The sequence below is a fragment of the Phocoena sinus genome, chromosome 17, assembly GCF_008692025.1.
Source record: "Phocoena sinus isolate mPhoSin1 chromosome 17, mPhoSin1.pri, whole genome shotgun sequence".
NCBI classification, from domain to species: Eukaryota; Metazoa; Chordata; class Mammalia; order Artiodactyla; family Phocoenidae; genus Phocoena; species Phocoena sinus.
In genome coordinates this window covers 44,013,063-44,024,909 of record NC_045779.1, presented here as the reverse complement: position 1 = coordinate 44,024,909, position 11,847 = coordinate 44,013,063, and the positions used below count along the sequence as shown (strand labels likewise).

Sequence of the window (11,847 nt, the reverse complement as noted above, 5' to 3'; positions counted from 1 at the left end):
GAAATGTTGTTCAACATGTTGATATATTTACAGGAAGGATTATATTATGGATGGGTACCATCCCATAAATCCATTTAACTTACTATTCTTGTATTACCTGTAGGCTTAAAGTATCCCACTGATTAAATTGCTGGCAGCCTCCAAATAGCATTTAAAGGAATATATAACAGCTTTAAAACTTTCTGATAAATGAAAATGAACATACCCATCATTACTTCCTTTAAGAGTTGTGGTCAAATATACTTAGACCTAAACTGCTTAGAAACCTTGTTTAGTTTAATTGGTAAATATTTACTGGGTTACCAAAGATACCAAGTACCCTCTGAAAGACCATGGCTCCTTGGTTTGTTTCTAATTTAAATTAGATACACTAAAATAAGGATTGATAGGGGGATATATTTAGTTAAGTAACAGATGGCAAAAGGACATTCTGTCCAGCATCTATCACATTCCTGTTTCTCAGTATTCCAAAGAGTGACTAAATCTTGAAATCAACTAGGAAGGAATGGACTGAATGTGTTTATTCAATGAAGATGAACTGATGCCCAGTCATGTGTAGGTTAAAAAATTCAAAGGGGGTATGGCTGGCTTCAAGGATATGGGGGGTGTAACGGATAAAGCGGATTAAAGTAATTCAGAAGGTATCAAACATAACTGAAATATGAATTCTGAATTCTTAAGGGACTCTGTGATATCAAGTGGGAAAAAAAGAGGTGAGTGGAAGATATTCTCCGAACCCTCACGCAAGGTGTTCAACTGTGGCTAAGGGCTGTTCCTAGCAGCCCCTGCGGAAAACTAAGGTCTGTTAAAAGAAGGGGGTTGGTGGGGCGCCGCCACCCTGAGGGAAGGACATTTCCTCCCGGAGAGGTTTGAAACTCGCTGCAGCACCACGGCCCTGCTCTCCCTGGGGCTGCCAATCTAGCAGGTGAACTGTGAGAACACAAAGGAATGAATAATGGCGTGCGAAACGCCGAAAGCCGGCTCCGCAAGTCCAGCATCTCCCTACACCTCCAGCCACTCCCACCCGTTCTTGGAGGAGACACCTGCCCCACAGCCCGGCCCACTTCGGGGAAGTCTTGCCGGATGATGGGCAGGAAGGGCCGCTGATAGCCGCGGGCGGGTAGACAGGGGGGAGGGGCCACACTCCCAGCAGCCCAAGTCGCTGGCGGGGAGCTCCCGGGCGTGCGCGGAGCGAACACCAGCGAGCGAACAGCCGCGTCCCAGAGCCGCCCGCGACGGGCCGGGTGGGCGTGACGCCATGACGCAAGGCACGCGGGCGGTGCGCAGGGGCGGGGCGGGGGCGGGAGGAAGGAGTGGGAGGAGGGGGCGGAGACAGCGGGGGCTGAGGGAGGGGGAGAATGGCAGTTGCGGCGCTGGTTCCCGGGAACAGCAGTCAAGACAGAACTGCGGAGGAGGAGTCCGGGAAAGCGGCAGCCTGGACCCCTCCTCTCCGTTCCCCCCGCCCCAGCTGAGAGGCGCCTTGGCGGGTCTGAGGAACCCTCCTCCGTACTTCCTTTGGCTGCTGCCGCCGCCAGGAGATGGGCCTGCTCGCCCGCAGCCCTGCGCCCTGCGTCTCCCTGAGGAGTTGAAGGTACGGGCGGGTACGGGGGGAAGCTGCGCCCGGGAGCCAGAGGGCAGGGGCGGCTCCAGTTTCCGACACGCGGCGCTCCGGCTGCTACCCTTGCGCCCCTCCCCGGGACGGAAATGGATTCGGAAATCCCACGGGAAAGGCGCCCCTGCTCGTGCTCGGCGCGGGGCCGGGGCGGCCCGGGGGTCAGGCCTCGGGCTGGTTCCGCGTCCCCGGCTTGGCCCCCGGCGCTGGCGTTCCCTCGGCCGCGCGGGCGGAGGGGAGGCGTGGGATACGCCCCGAGCTCTGTCCTCCTGGCCCGAGCAGTCTGGGGCGAGGGCGGCCGACCCGGCGGTGTTGTGACGGGCGGAGGCGGCGCTCCCCTCCTCACTTCCCCAGCCCCTGGAGCAGGCGACGCGGAGGGCGGCCGCGGCGGGGAGGTGGCGGGGGCGGAGCGCATTCCTGATGGGTGAAATCGGCTCTAACGGGACTGATTTCCGGGCCTCGCTGCAAATTCGGAGCCGGGGCCAGCGCCCCCCACCCCCTGCGGCTGGAGGCCTCGGGGAAAAGAGAGGCAGGCACTGGGGAACGTTCATCCGGGGGACTGCCACCCCCTGCAAAAGCAGAAATTAGACGAAAAATGGTGGGGTCTTGGGGTGAAGTATGTCTTAAGAGGGGTCCTCCAGGATTGTCTCCCTCACACTAAACCTTCAGGGAGTTCTCGGTCTTCATCCAAGCCAATAATGCCACTATTTTTAATTTCCAGTTTTTCCTATCATTTGGCTTCCCCTCTGCCGTTGCCCTCCCCCCTACCCTTTTCATTAATGGGAAGAAGGAAAATAAGTTCAGGGTTCATTAACCTCGCGACAAAGGGCAGTAAATAAAAGAGGGGAAAGAATGGTTAAGGCTACATATGGGAGAAAGAAAGGTCTTATTTTTTTCCCATTAGCTCTTGAAGGTGGAAATATACGAACGATGTTTTATTCTGGTTAATATTTACTATTCAAAATGTTGCGGAACGTCCTGTTGGGTGGACGTTGGAAAGAACAACATTTAAATGCCTCTGCAGTTTTCAAACCCAGGTGTTGGCTGCAAACGCTAGTATTAAATGTTAGTAAACGGTGGAGGAATAAAGCAATCCTTTCCTCTGATCGGTTGCCTTAAAATGTGATTTTTCCTTAGCGTTCCACTTTTCTTCTCTTTTCTTCTCTTTTTTTGGTAGTAACATGGCTGTCTTTTTATTTATACATATGTATTTTTTATTTTAACCTAATTCCTTGACCCTTTTTGTTATGTGAAATCTGACGGTATGCCCAAGTTTCATTTTCGGTTTTGCCATTAACCATCTTAATGAGCATCTTTATGAGTCAAACTGTTATTACCATATTGGCTTGTTTATGCTTCCTTAACACCCAACTGTCAGAACTGAATCAAAATGTAAATATTTCTATTTAGAAGATGGCGATGATCTATTGTTGACGCTTATTTTCAAATGTTCTTTGCTTGCTACGTGCAATTCCATGGTAAAGATCTAGAATTAAGTCTTGGGACCTAAACCACATTATGCAACAACAACAACAAAAACCCTTTTTATTTGTTAGTTTTATTCCTCTTTCTATTATTGTATACAGTGTAACTGAAATTTAAATTTCATGTGTCCTCAAAAACTATTTTAATGTCACCACAAGGTGTCTTTCTGAGGAAAAAATTACATTTGGCAACTAATGTTAGTGTAGTTTTTCAATATCTGTGACTTCCAGGAGGATTCCAGTAAGATTAACTTTTAAAACTGTAACATTATTTTAGGAATTGAAACACAACTCAATTTTTAGTCTTCAGATAGTAGCTACTTGAAATATTGTTGTTTCGTTTGAATGACGCCTCAGTTGAGCATTAGAGTTTATATAAAGAATGGTCCATTTTACTGTCTTCAGACCAGTATTGGAATTTTAAAAATTTTGGTGGTGATTTGTAGAATTTTGGGTGCCTTTTTACTTGGTTAAATGAAACTGTTTTTTTCTACTTAACATATGAAAGATACTAAGATTATTGTCTGTTTTTAAAGCTACTTCAGCATTTTAGTGGAAAATAAATGTACTTCACACATTTGAAATAGAGGAAGTCATAAGGTCATATTTTTGCAGTTGTGAATTAAGACACTTGGAGTCGCCTCTCTTCAATGGGATCAGATTGAAAGATATTATTCTCCCGGGGTTGTTAGATGGAATTAAATATAGGTAATTTAAAACAAACTCTTTTATCATTTGAAAGACTCTCTTGTATATTATGGCAGGTTCTCATTTTATCCTTAACACTTCCTTAGATTTATCACAGAAATTCTTTGGTTTCTAATCATCCCTGCCCACACTGCCCCACCCCCACCCCCCCAACCTGGAGGGCGCTGAGGATTGAAAAACGTAGTTTTCTGAATTTTTCAAGGAGGAGAAGGAAGACAAATATCTGTGATAACACGTCAAAATCTCTGGTCAGGTGCTGGGCAGAGAGTAAGCTAGGGATAAATTTTGTTGCATTTATATCTGAATTGCCTCTTTCTATTTCTTCCCTACTCAGGTTATAAAGGAAATCTTAGAGAATTGTTACTTGTTTTTCTGATGCTTCTAACAAGTGACAGTTGATTGTCAAATGCAGGCTGGTTTCGTGTTAAGCTTTATGATCTTTTATCATTTAAGGCCCATGTAAAAATTAGGCCATTTTAGGCTGAAGGCCAAAAAAAGGTTGAATTTTGAAATTTATATTTGATTGTATTGGCATTGTGTTTGGCAAACTAGCACTAGTAGTTTAATGATGGTCTGAAAGGACCCATGGTCGTACATGAAGTACTTTAGCTTAAAGGTTTTGGTTTGATCTTTTTTTAAGCAAAATGTTAATCTGATTACTTATGGAGATCACCTAAATTTTCCTTAGGTGATTTTTTTTCTCCAGTCAGGAGTAATTATTATTTTTCTTTGGCTTTTTAATTTTTTTTTTTTTTTTTTTTTTTTTTTAAAGGTCAGGTCTTTATTTATTTTTGGCTGCATTGGGTCTTTGTTGCTGCGTGTGGGGGCTACCCTTCATTTCAGTGCGCGGGCCTCTCACTGTGGTGGCCTCTCTTTCTGCGGAGCATGGGCTCCAGGCGCGCAGGCTTCAGCAGCCGTGGCACGCGGGTTCTAGAGTGCAGGCTCAGCAGTTTTGGCGCACGGGCCCAGTTGCTCCGCGGCATGTGGGATCTTCCCAGACCAGGGCTCGAACCCGTGTCCCCTGCATTGGCAGGCGGATTCTTAATCACTGCGCCACCAGGGAAGTCCCTGGCTTTTTAATTTTTAAGTCATGAGGTACCAGCTTTTGTTAGTTTTGTATAACCCTGAAACAACTATATATATAACCACACCTGCACAGCTAAAGACTGGGATACTGTTCCTTTGCTAAACACATCTGTATTTCAGATGACGGTAGAAAAAAGGCAGTGAAATCATTTTGGGTGTTTAAAACTTGGATACTTTGTTCGTTTCTCAATAGCTGTCATATGTCAGTAATACTTTCTGTATTAAACTGAGAAAAATTAGCACCTTTTGATAAAGTAGTTTTTGCTTGTATTGCTCTCTTTGTAGCTGTCAATAAAACCTGAACAATTAGTTTATTAATGACATTTTCTTGAAAGCTAGGATATTAGCCTAAAAAGCATTATACATTCTTGTTCTATTGATGTTACCTACTATTTTCTTTCAAAAGTCATTTACTTGAGAAATGCTACTTGTTAATTTGTTTTTGAAGTCCTTCTTGGTAGAGTTTCCTTTTTTGTGTGTGAGTATACCAGCATTTTTTTTTTAACATCTTTATTGGAGTAAATTGCTTTACAATGGTGTGTTAGTTTCTGCTGTACAACAGAGTGAATCAGCTATATGTATACATATATCCCCATATCCCCTCCCTCTTTCGTCTCCCTCCCACCCCTCTAGGTGGTCACAAAGCACTGAGCTGATCTCCCTGTGCTATGCGGCTGCTTCCCACTAGCCATCTGTTTTACATCTGGTAGTGTATATATGTCTGTGCCACTCTCTCACTTTGTCCCAGCTTCCCCTTCCCCCTCCCCGGGTAGAGTTTTCTTCTGTGAAATCCTCAGTAGGATAAAACTAATAAGGAGTTGTTTTACCCCTCAAATACATTTGTGCGTTGAATTTTGAAGCAAAATCCTCAGAAATCACCCTAGTTTGTTTAAGCCGAAAAGAAACTTCAAACCTCAGTCTTGGGTTCAAAAAAACTGAACTTAGCCCCTTAAAATTATGTACACTTAACATTTTCGACCTCTGTCCTCCTCTGGAGACCCCTGAAAGTATAAACAGTCCTGCTGTAATGTGAATAGCAAGCAAGGTTGCTAGTTGTAGAGACTTCTGGTAGAGATGAGCCGTAGGAGGGAGCAAACTAGTTAGAGAGAAGGAACAAGAAACCAGGAGAAGCTATAGGGAGTGAGATAGTGTTAAGCTTCCAGATGAATCGTATATAGCATAATAATATAACTAATGTATCACAAAAGTAGATGGCCATTACTATAAATCTGATGATTTATATTTTGTGATTTCTAAGTCAGGTATTGGCATTTGCTCCCCAAATGGTGAAGTACTCTAAGTTATTCTTATGCATATGAGATAATACATATGAAATGTGCAGTAGAAGTGTAGGAGATAATGTAAACTGTATGATGCCAGGGACCATAATCTTTGTTCACTCTTAAGGTCTCAGCACTTAGCATAAGGCTTGACAATGATAGGTGTTGGATAAATATTTGCTAATTGAATAAAGTTATGTATTGTAACTATTTCATAACTCTCTCTATAGCAGGGCTATCTAATAGAAATATAATGTAAGTCATAAATTAAGATTTCCTGTTAGCCACATTAAAAGTAAAAAGAAACAGGTGAAATTAATTTTCATAGTATATTTTATTTAATGCAACATATACAAAACATTATTGTCTCAGCATGTATTAGTGAATGACTTTACATTCTTTTATTCATACCAAGTCTTCAATCCACCATGTGGTTAACACTGGACAGCACAGCTCTAGGAGTATTTTGTATGAAATGTTTTTTCCTTTCCACAGAAATTCTTTTGTCTTTTTTGATAGTCTCTTCTTTTGTCTTTTTTGATAGTCTCTTTCTAACATGTCTTTTGAGTCCAAATACAGAAGCACATATGTCATTGAATTGGAATTACTGAGTTGGATTGAAAGTCAGGATACCTGACTTCTTTCATTTGTACAACTTTCCCAAAATGGCTCTGCCTCACTCTCTTTCCCTGTCTGTAAAATGAGGGAGAATGTGCTATCATCTGTTTCATTTGATTAGTATAAATTATGTCTTTGAAACACTCTTAACTACTCAGACAAGACTATTACAAAATAGATTTTTAAGTTATTAGTAACTTGTCATAGCAAATCTCAGTATAAAAACAGAAGGAAAAAGTACCCATGAGACTACTGGTGCGGAGGTCCTGTTACCTCCCACACTGGAATAAGTTACAATGAATGAATCAATACAAGATGCTCCTGTAACATTGAGTCAGGAGAGGTGACTAGGTCTGCTCCAGAACCAGATTTTAAACCTCTGATCTATTTAAATATTGCCTTAACTAATTTATCCTTCAGTTTTTGTTTGCATGAATAACCTACACTTCTTACATAGGCATCCTTAAATCAAAATAATGAAATAAGGTCCTTTGGGAAGAGAGGGTGGGGACTGATTAAGTGCATTTAAGTGGGGGAAAATAAAGCAAACATTTAGAAAAGTCTATCATCACATCCTATAGTACAGGATATGTACTATATAGCACAATAACTGATTCTTTTATCCAAACCAGGGGTTGCAGTGGTTACCTGGTAAGCAGTTACACATAGCCAAATACAGCTAAATCAAATACGTAGCCAAATCAAATAGGTATCTCCTTATAGCCATATCCTTTCATTAAAAATAATAATAATAGTAACTTTTAAAAAATTATAGATGAACATCCTTTGGCTTTTTGCATAAACATAACACACTTTACTGATGACCTTAGTAAAAATTTCTGGAGTCATGTAGTAGATTGTGTGGTGGCCCTCAAAAAGATGTTCACATACTAATCTCTGGAACCTGTGAATGATACCTTATTTGAAAAAAGAGTCTTTGCAGATGTAGTTAAGGATCTTGAGATGAGGAGATCATCCCAAGTTATCTGAGGGGTCCAAAATTCAATGGCAAGTTGTCCTCATAAGGGAAAAGCAGAGGGAAATTACAGATAGACAGAAGAGGGGAAGATGCACAGAAGAGGTGGAGGCAATGTGAGGCATGGAGGCAGAGACTGGAGTGATGTGGCCACGAGCCAAGGAATGCTTGTAATCACCAGAAGCTGGAAGAAGCAAAGAACAGATTCTCCTGAACCCCCAAAGGGATCGTAACACTGCTGAATTTGAGGCTTTTACCTTCCAGAACTGTGAGAGAATAAATTTCTGTTGTCTTAAGTCACCCACTTTGTAGTAAGTTGTTAACAGGAAACTAATATACAGTCAAAAGTAAAAAGATCTGTGCTTACCTTTGTTTTGTATTATGCATTGTGACTCTCAGAGGCCAGAGAGCCCTTCCTTTAGAATTCTTATCCGTTTTGAGAAGTATCAGAGGAAGTGTCTTAATACCCTCAAGTCTGAACAGGCCTAAGAAATAGCTTATATCATGTAAGATACACTGTTATTGTCTCTCAGGTCGTTCTTAAGATACAGTTTATATTTAGGGGAGGGGGCAAGTGTAATACTGATGGGATAGACCAAGAGGTTTTGTCTCATGAGGGCATGATTCCTTCCACCTTCCCTGTCTCCTTTACTGGAGCCTCCTCTTCTACCCTATATCTTAAAGTTGGAATGCCACAGGGCTCAGTCCTTACCCTTCTTTATTTATTCCTCTGGGGACTTCATCCATGCTTGTGATTATACCCACCATTCGTATAACAACTCTTCCCAAAATTTTATCTCTAAGCCAGACTTTTTTCCTGAACTCCATGCCTGTCATGTGGGTATTTGGCTGTACATTCTCACCTAAGATTTAAAGGCATCTCAAACTTAAATGTCTGAAAATGAACCCCTGCTCTTAGCTCCTCCCTGAACTTGTTCTTTTCACAGCCTTCTCCATTTCAGTGGACAGCAGTTTCAGCCTTCTGGTTAATCAGGGCAAAATCCTCTTGGAATCCATCAGGAAATTCTGTCAGTTCTAGTTTCAAAAGATATCCTTATGCCCATCATCATCTCTCTCCTAGAGTATTGCAGTAGCCTTTAAACTGTTCTCCATGTTACTGTCCTTACTTCTTTCTTCTCATTCTATTCTTAACACTAGAATTATCCTTTAAAATTATTCAGATTCTAAACTGTCTCTGTTTAGAAGCCCCCTAAGTTTGCCCATCTCGCTTAGGATAAAAGCCGTAGTTCTTACAGTGGTCTATAAAGCCATACACAACCTGGTCCCATAACGTTCTGACCTATCTCGTATATTCTTTTTTTGCTCACTTCCCTCTGGCCGCATTCTGGCCTCTAGGCTATTCCTTGAACATACCAGGCACATTCCTACCTTAAGGCTTTGCAGTGGCTGTTGCCTTTGCCTTGGAGGCTCTTTCCTCAGATTTCCTCGTGGCTAACTCCCTTCAAGTCTTAGTTTAAGTGTCATCTTTTCAGTAAGCTCTGATCACCCTTTAAAAAATTGTAATCAGTGCCACACGTACACACACTCTTGATTACCTTTACTCTGCTTAACATTTTTCCCACATTCTAGCAAAGAATCACAGTAAAATATTTAAGTGAAGTATTTAGAAAATTGTAAACTTCTATATAAAAGCATGAAACAATTTTTAGTAGTTCTATCTGTAATTACTGACCTAGAATGATTTGTGGAAATAAGGTAGGTGTTGGGCCTTGAAAGAAGAGTAGGAGTTCAAAATAAGCAGAGCAGAGAAGGTGGAAAAGAGTATTCAGGCAGAGACAAAGACATAGGAAACATCATGGAGGTGAAACTATGTTTTGTTGATATATTTAACAAGTAGACCAGTTGGCTAGAGTGTGTTTTTAATGTAGGAGAATGGTGAGAGACTAAGATTGCAGAATGCCATGTAAAGCTTAAAGTTTGTTTACCTGTGGGAAGCAAATGGATGTTTGTAAGCAGAACTTAACAAAAGACCAACGTGATAATTCAGAAACCAGGTGATTAATGAACGTCTTGTGGAGGAAGTAAAGTAGTAGAAAGAGGACTGAGACTTTGGCTCTGCCACATTAGCTGTATAGATAAATATAAATAATCTCCAGACCAGCACTATCCAATAGAACTTTCTGCAGTGATGGAAACATTCTAGACCTGCACTGTCCAGTATGGTAGCCAGTGGCCACATATGGCTGTACAGTATTTGAAATGTGACTAGTGTAACTGAGAAACTGGAGTTTAATTTTTTTAAATTTTAATTAATTTAAACTTAAATAGTCTCATATGGCTAGTGACGATACATTTGACTGAGTAGCTCTAGAATACAGTTTTCTCACTTATAAAATGTAAGGTTAGATTGGAACATTAGTGGCACTAGAAGGATAGGTTCCACAGCCAAATAAAGTTGATGCAGTGTTCTGAGAAAAGCAAATGGTATCTAGCTAGCAGATGCACCTGTGCATGACTAGTATTTGTGAAACAGTTCCAGGTTTGTATCCTTTTCATTTTTTGTATCTCCATGACTTATTTGAGATCCCCTCTGTCTCTTGATTGCTGATTTTTTAAATTGGTCTTTAGGTTGATGCTTCCTATAGTTAAATAACTAATACATCTAATTTAATAGTATGTTTTATAAATATAGTTAAATCTATCTTGTTTCTTTTGAATTCTTAATGAGAAAGCCATAACAATGAAAAACCTTTATGATTGTTTACCTGTTGTGTAATTCTTACCTAGATTCTTCTGCTTTCTTTAGAAAATACTCCCTTACTTGTTTTCTTCCCCTATAAAATTAAGAAATATTTCATTTGTATTTCAGTTTTGATTTTATTTTCGGGGGACATGTTTAGAGAGAAGCTCTATGAATGCTGTGTCTCCAAAGGAAAATAGACACATGTTGCTTATTGTGCCTTTTGTTTCCCAAGAGATATTGTTCCTTCTGAGAATTACTTTATAATTTAAAGAAAGTTTTAAAAATAGCTTTTAGAACTTATAATCAAATAGCTCTTCCAGCCTGTGCCCTACCTAGTTATGTACATACGTCATAAAATTAAGCGCACACACACACACACGCGCGCACACACACACACGCGCGCACACACACACACACACACACACACACACACACACACACACTGATTTACCCTAACTAGAGGTTTCCGCTTCCCCCACCCCTCATGTTCTTTAGGAGAAAGTGACAAATGAAATTCCAAAATTGGAGAGGCAGGATACTGCTGTTATCAATACTTTTTATTAAAAAAAAACAAAATACAACTTCCAGAAAAAATGGTAAGGACAAAATTAGCCCAAACATTTAATATTTGTAATTGTCCAAATAGTAGAATTATTCAGATTAGTGATGAAACCGGTAAAATTCAGTTTGCAAAGATAATACTCATTACACTGGATTTACTAAGACCAAAGAGTATACCAACACGGTAGAGAATTTGGAGATATTTTTAAAAGAACAGAAATATTAATTGTCCACTTTTAACCGTAGAGTATGGTATGTATTACAGCTGTCTATATATTTGTATATTAGAATCATAGTCTTTCAGAACTAAGGGGCCTTAGACATTACCTCATCCAATCACTTTAGCTTTCAAATAAGGAAGTTGAAATTCAAAAAGTAGACAGTCTTGACTAATATCAGACTAGGTTAATATTTCCCTTCTGTTGATGTATAGCAATGAGTATTTTAACCAGTTCAAAAATATTTTTTGGCAGTTGGATATCTTTTTTAAACCTATTTAAAAATTTTTTCATGTCTCTGGGCCCTCTTATCATACCCATCGTTTTGCACTATGCTTTTCCTACCTTCTCCCTATTGGTGTATTGTTTGCCCTTCTGAACAAAGAGTGCCTGGAATGGGCTAGTCAAAATGTTTTAAATGTTTTTTCTTTAATTGGAAAATGGAATGAATAATGCTTTTTCTTTCTGCAGCAGATTTTTTTTTTTTTTTTTTTTTTTTTTTGCGGTACATGGGCCTCTCACTGCTGTGGCCTCTCCTGCCGCGGAGCACAGGCTCCGGACGCGCAGGCTCAGTGGCCATGGCTCACAGGCCCAGACGCT

General features: G+C 40.8%; 1 protein-coding gene across 5 annotated transcripts in view; it reads left to right on the top strand.

The window, feature by feature from the left end:
* The first annotated feature begins 1,323 nt into the window (after window positions 1-1,323).
* Window positions 1,324-11,847, top strand: part of RNF19A (ring finger protein 19A, RBR E3 ubiquitin protein ligase) — a 61,425-nt gene continuing 50,901 nt past the window's right edge. For 2 of the 5 annotated variants that reach the window (XM_032609895.1, XM_032609890.1), the window contains exon 1: window positions 1,353-1,591. The gene's annotated coding sequence lies outside the window, so the exon portion shown is untranslated. Of the gene's footprint in view, window positions 1,592-11,847 lie in introns of all 5 variants that reach the window. The other 3 variants (XM_032609893.1, XM_032609894.1, XM_032609891.1) reach the window with 3 other exon arrangements.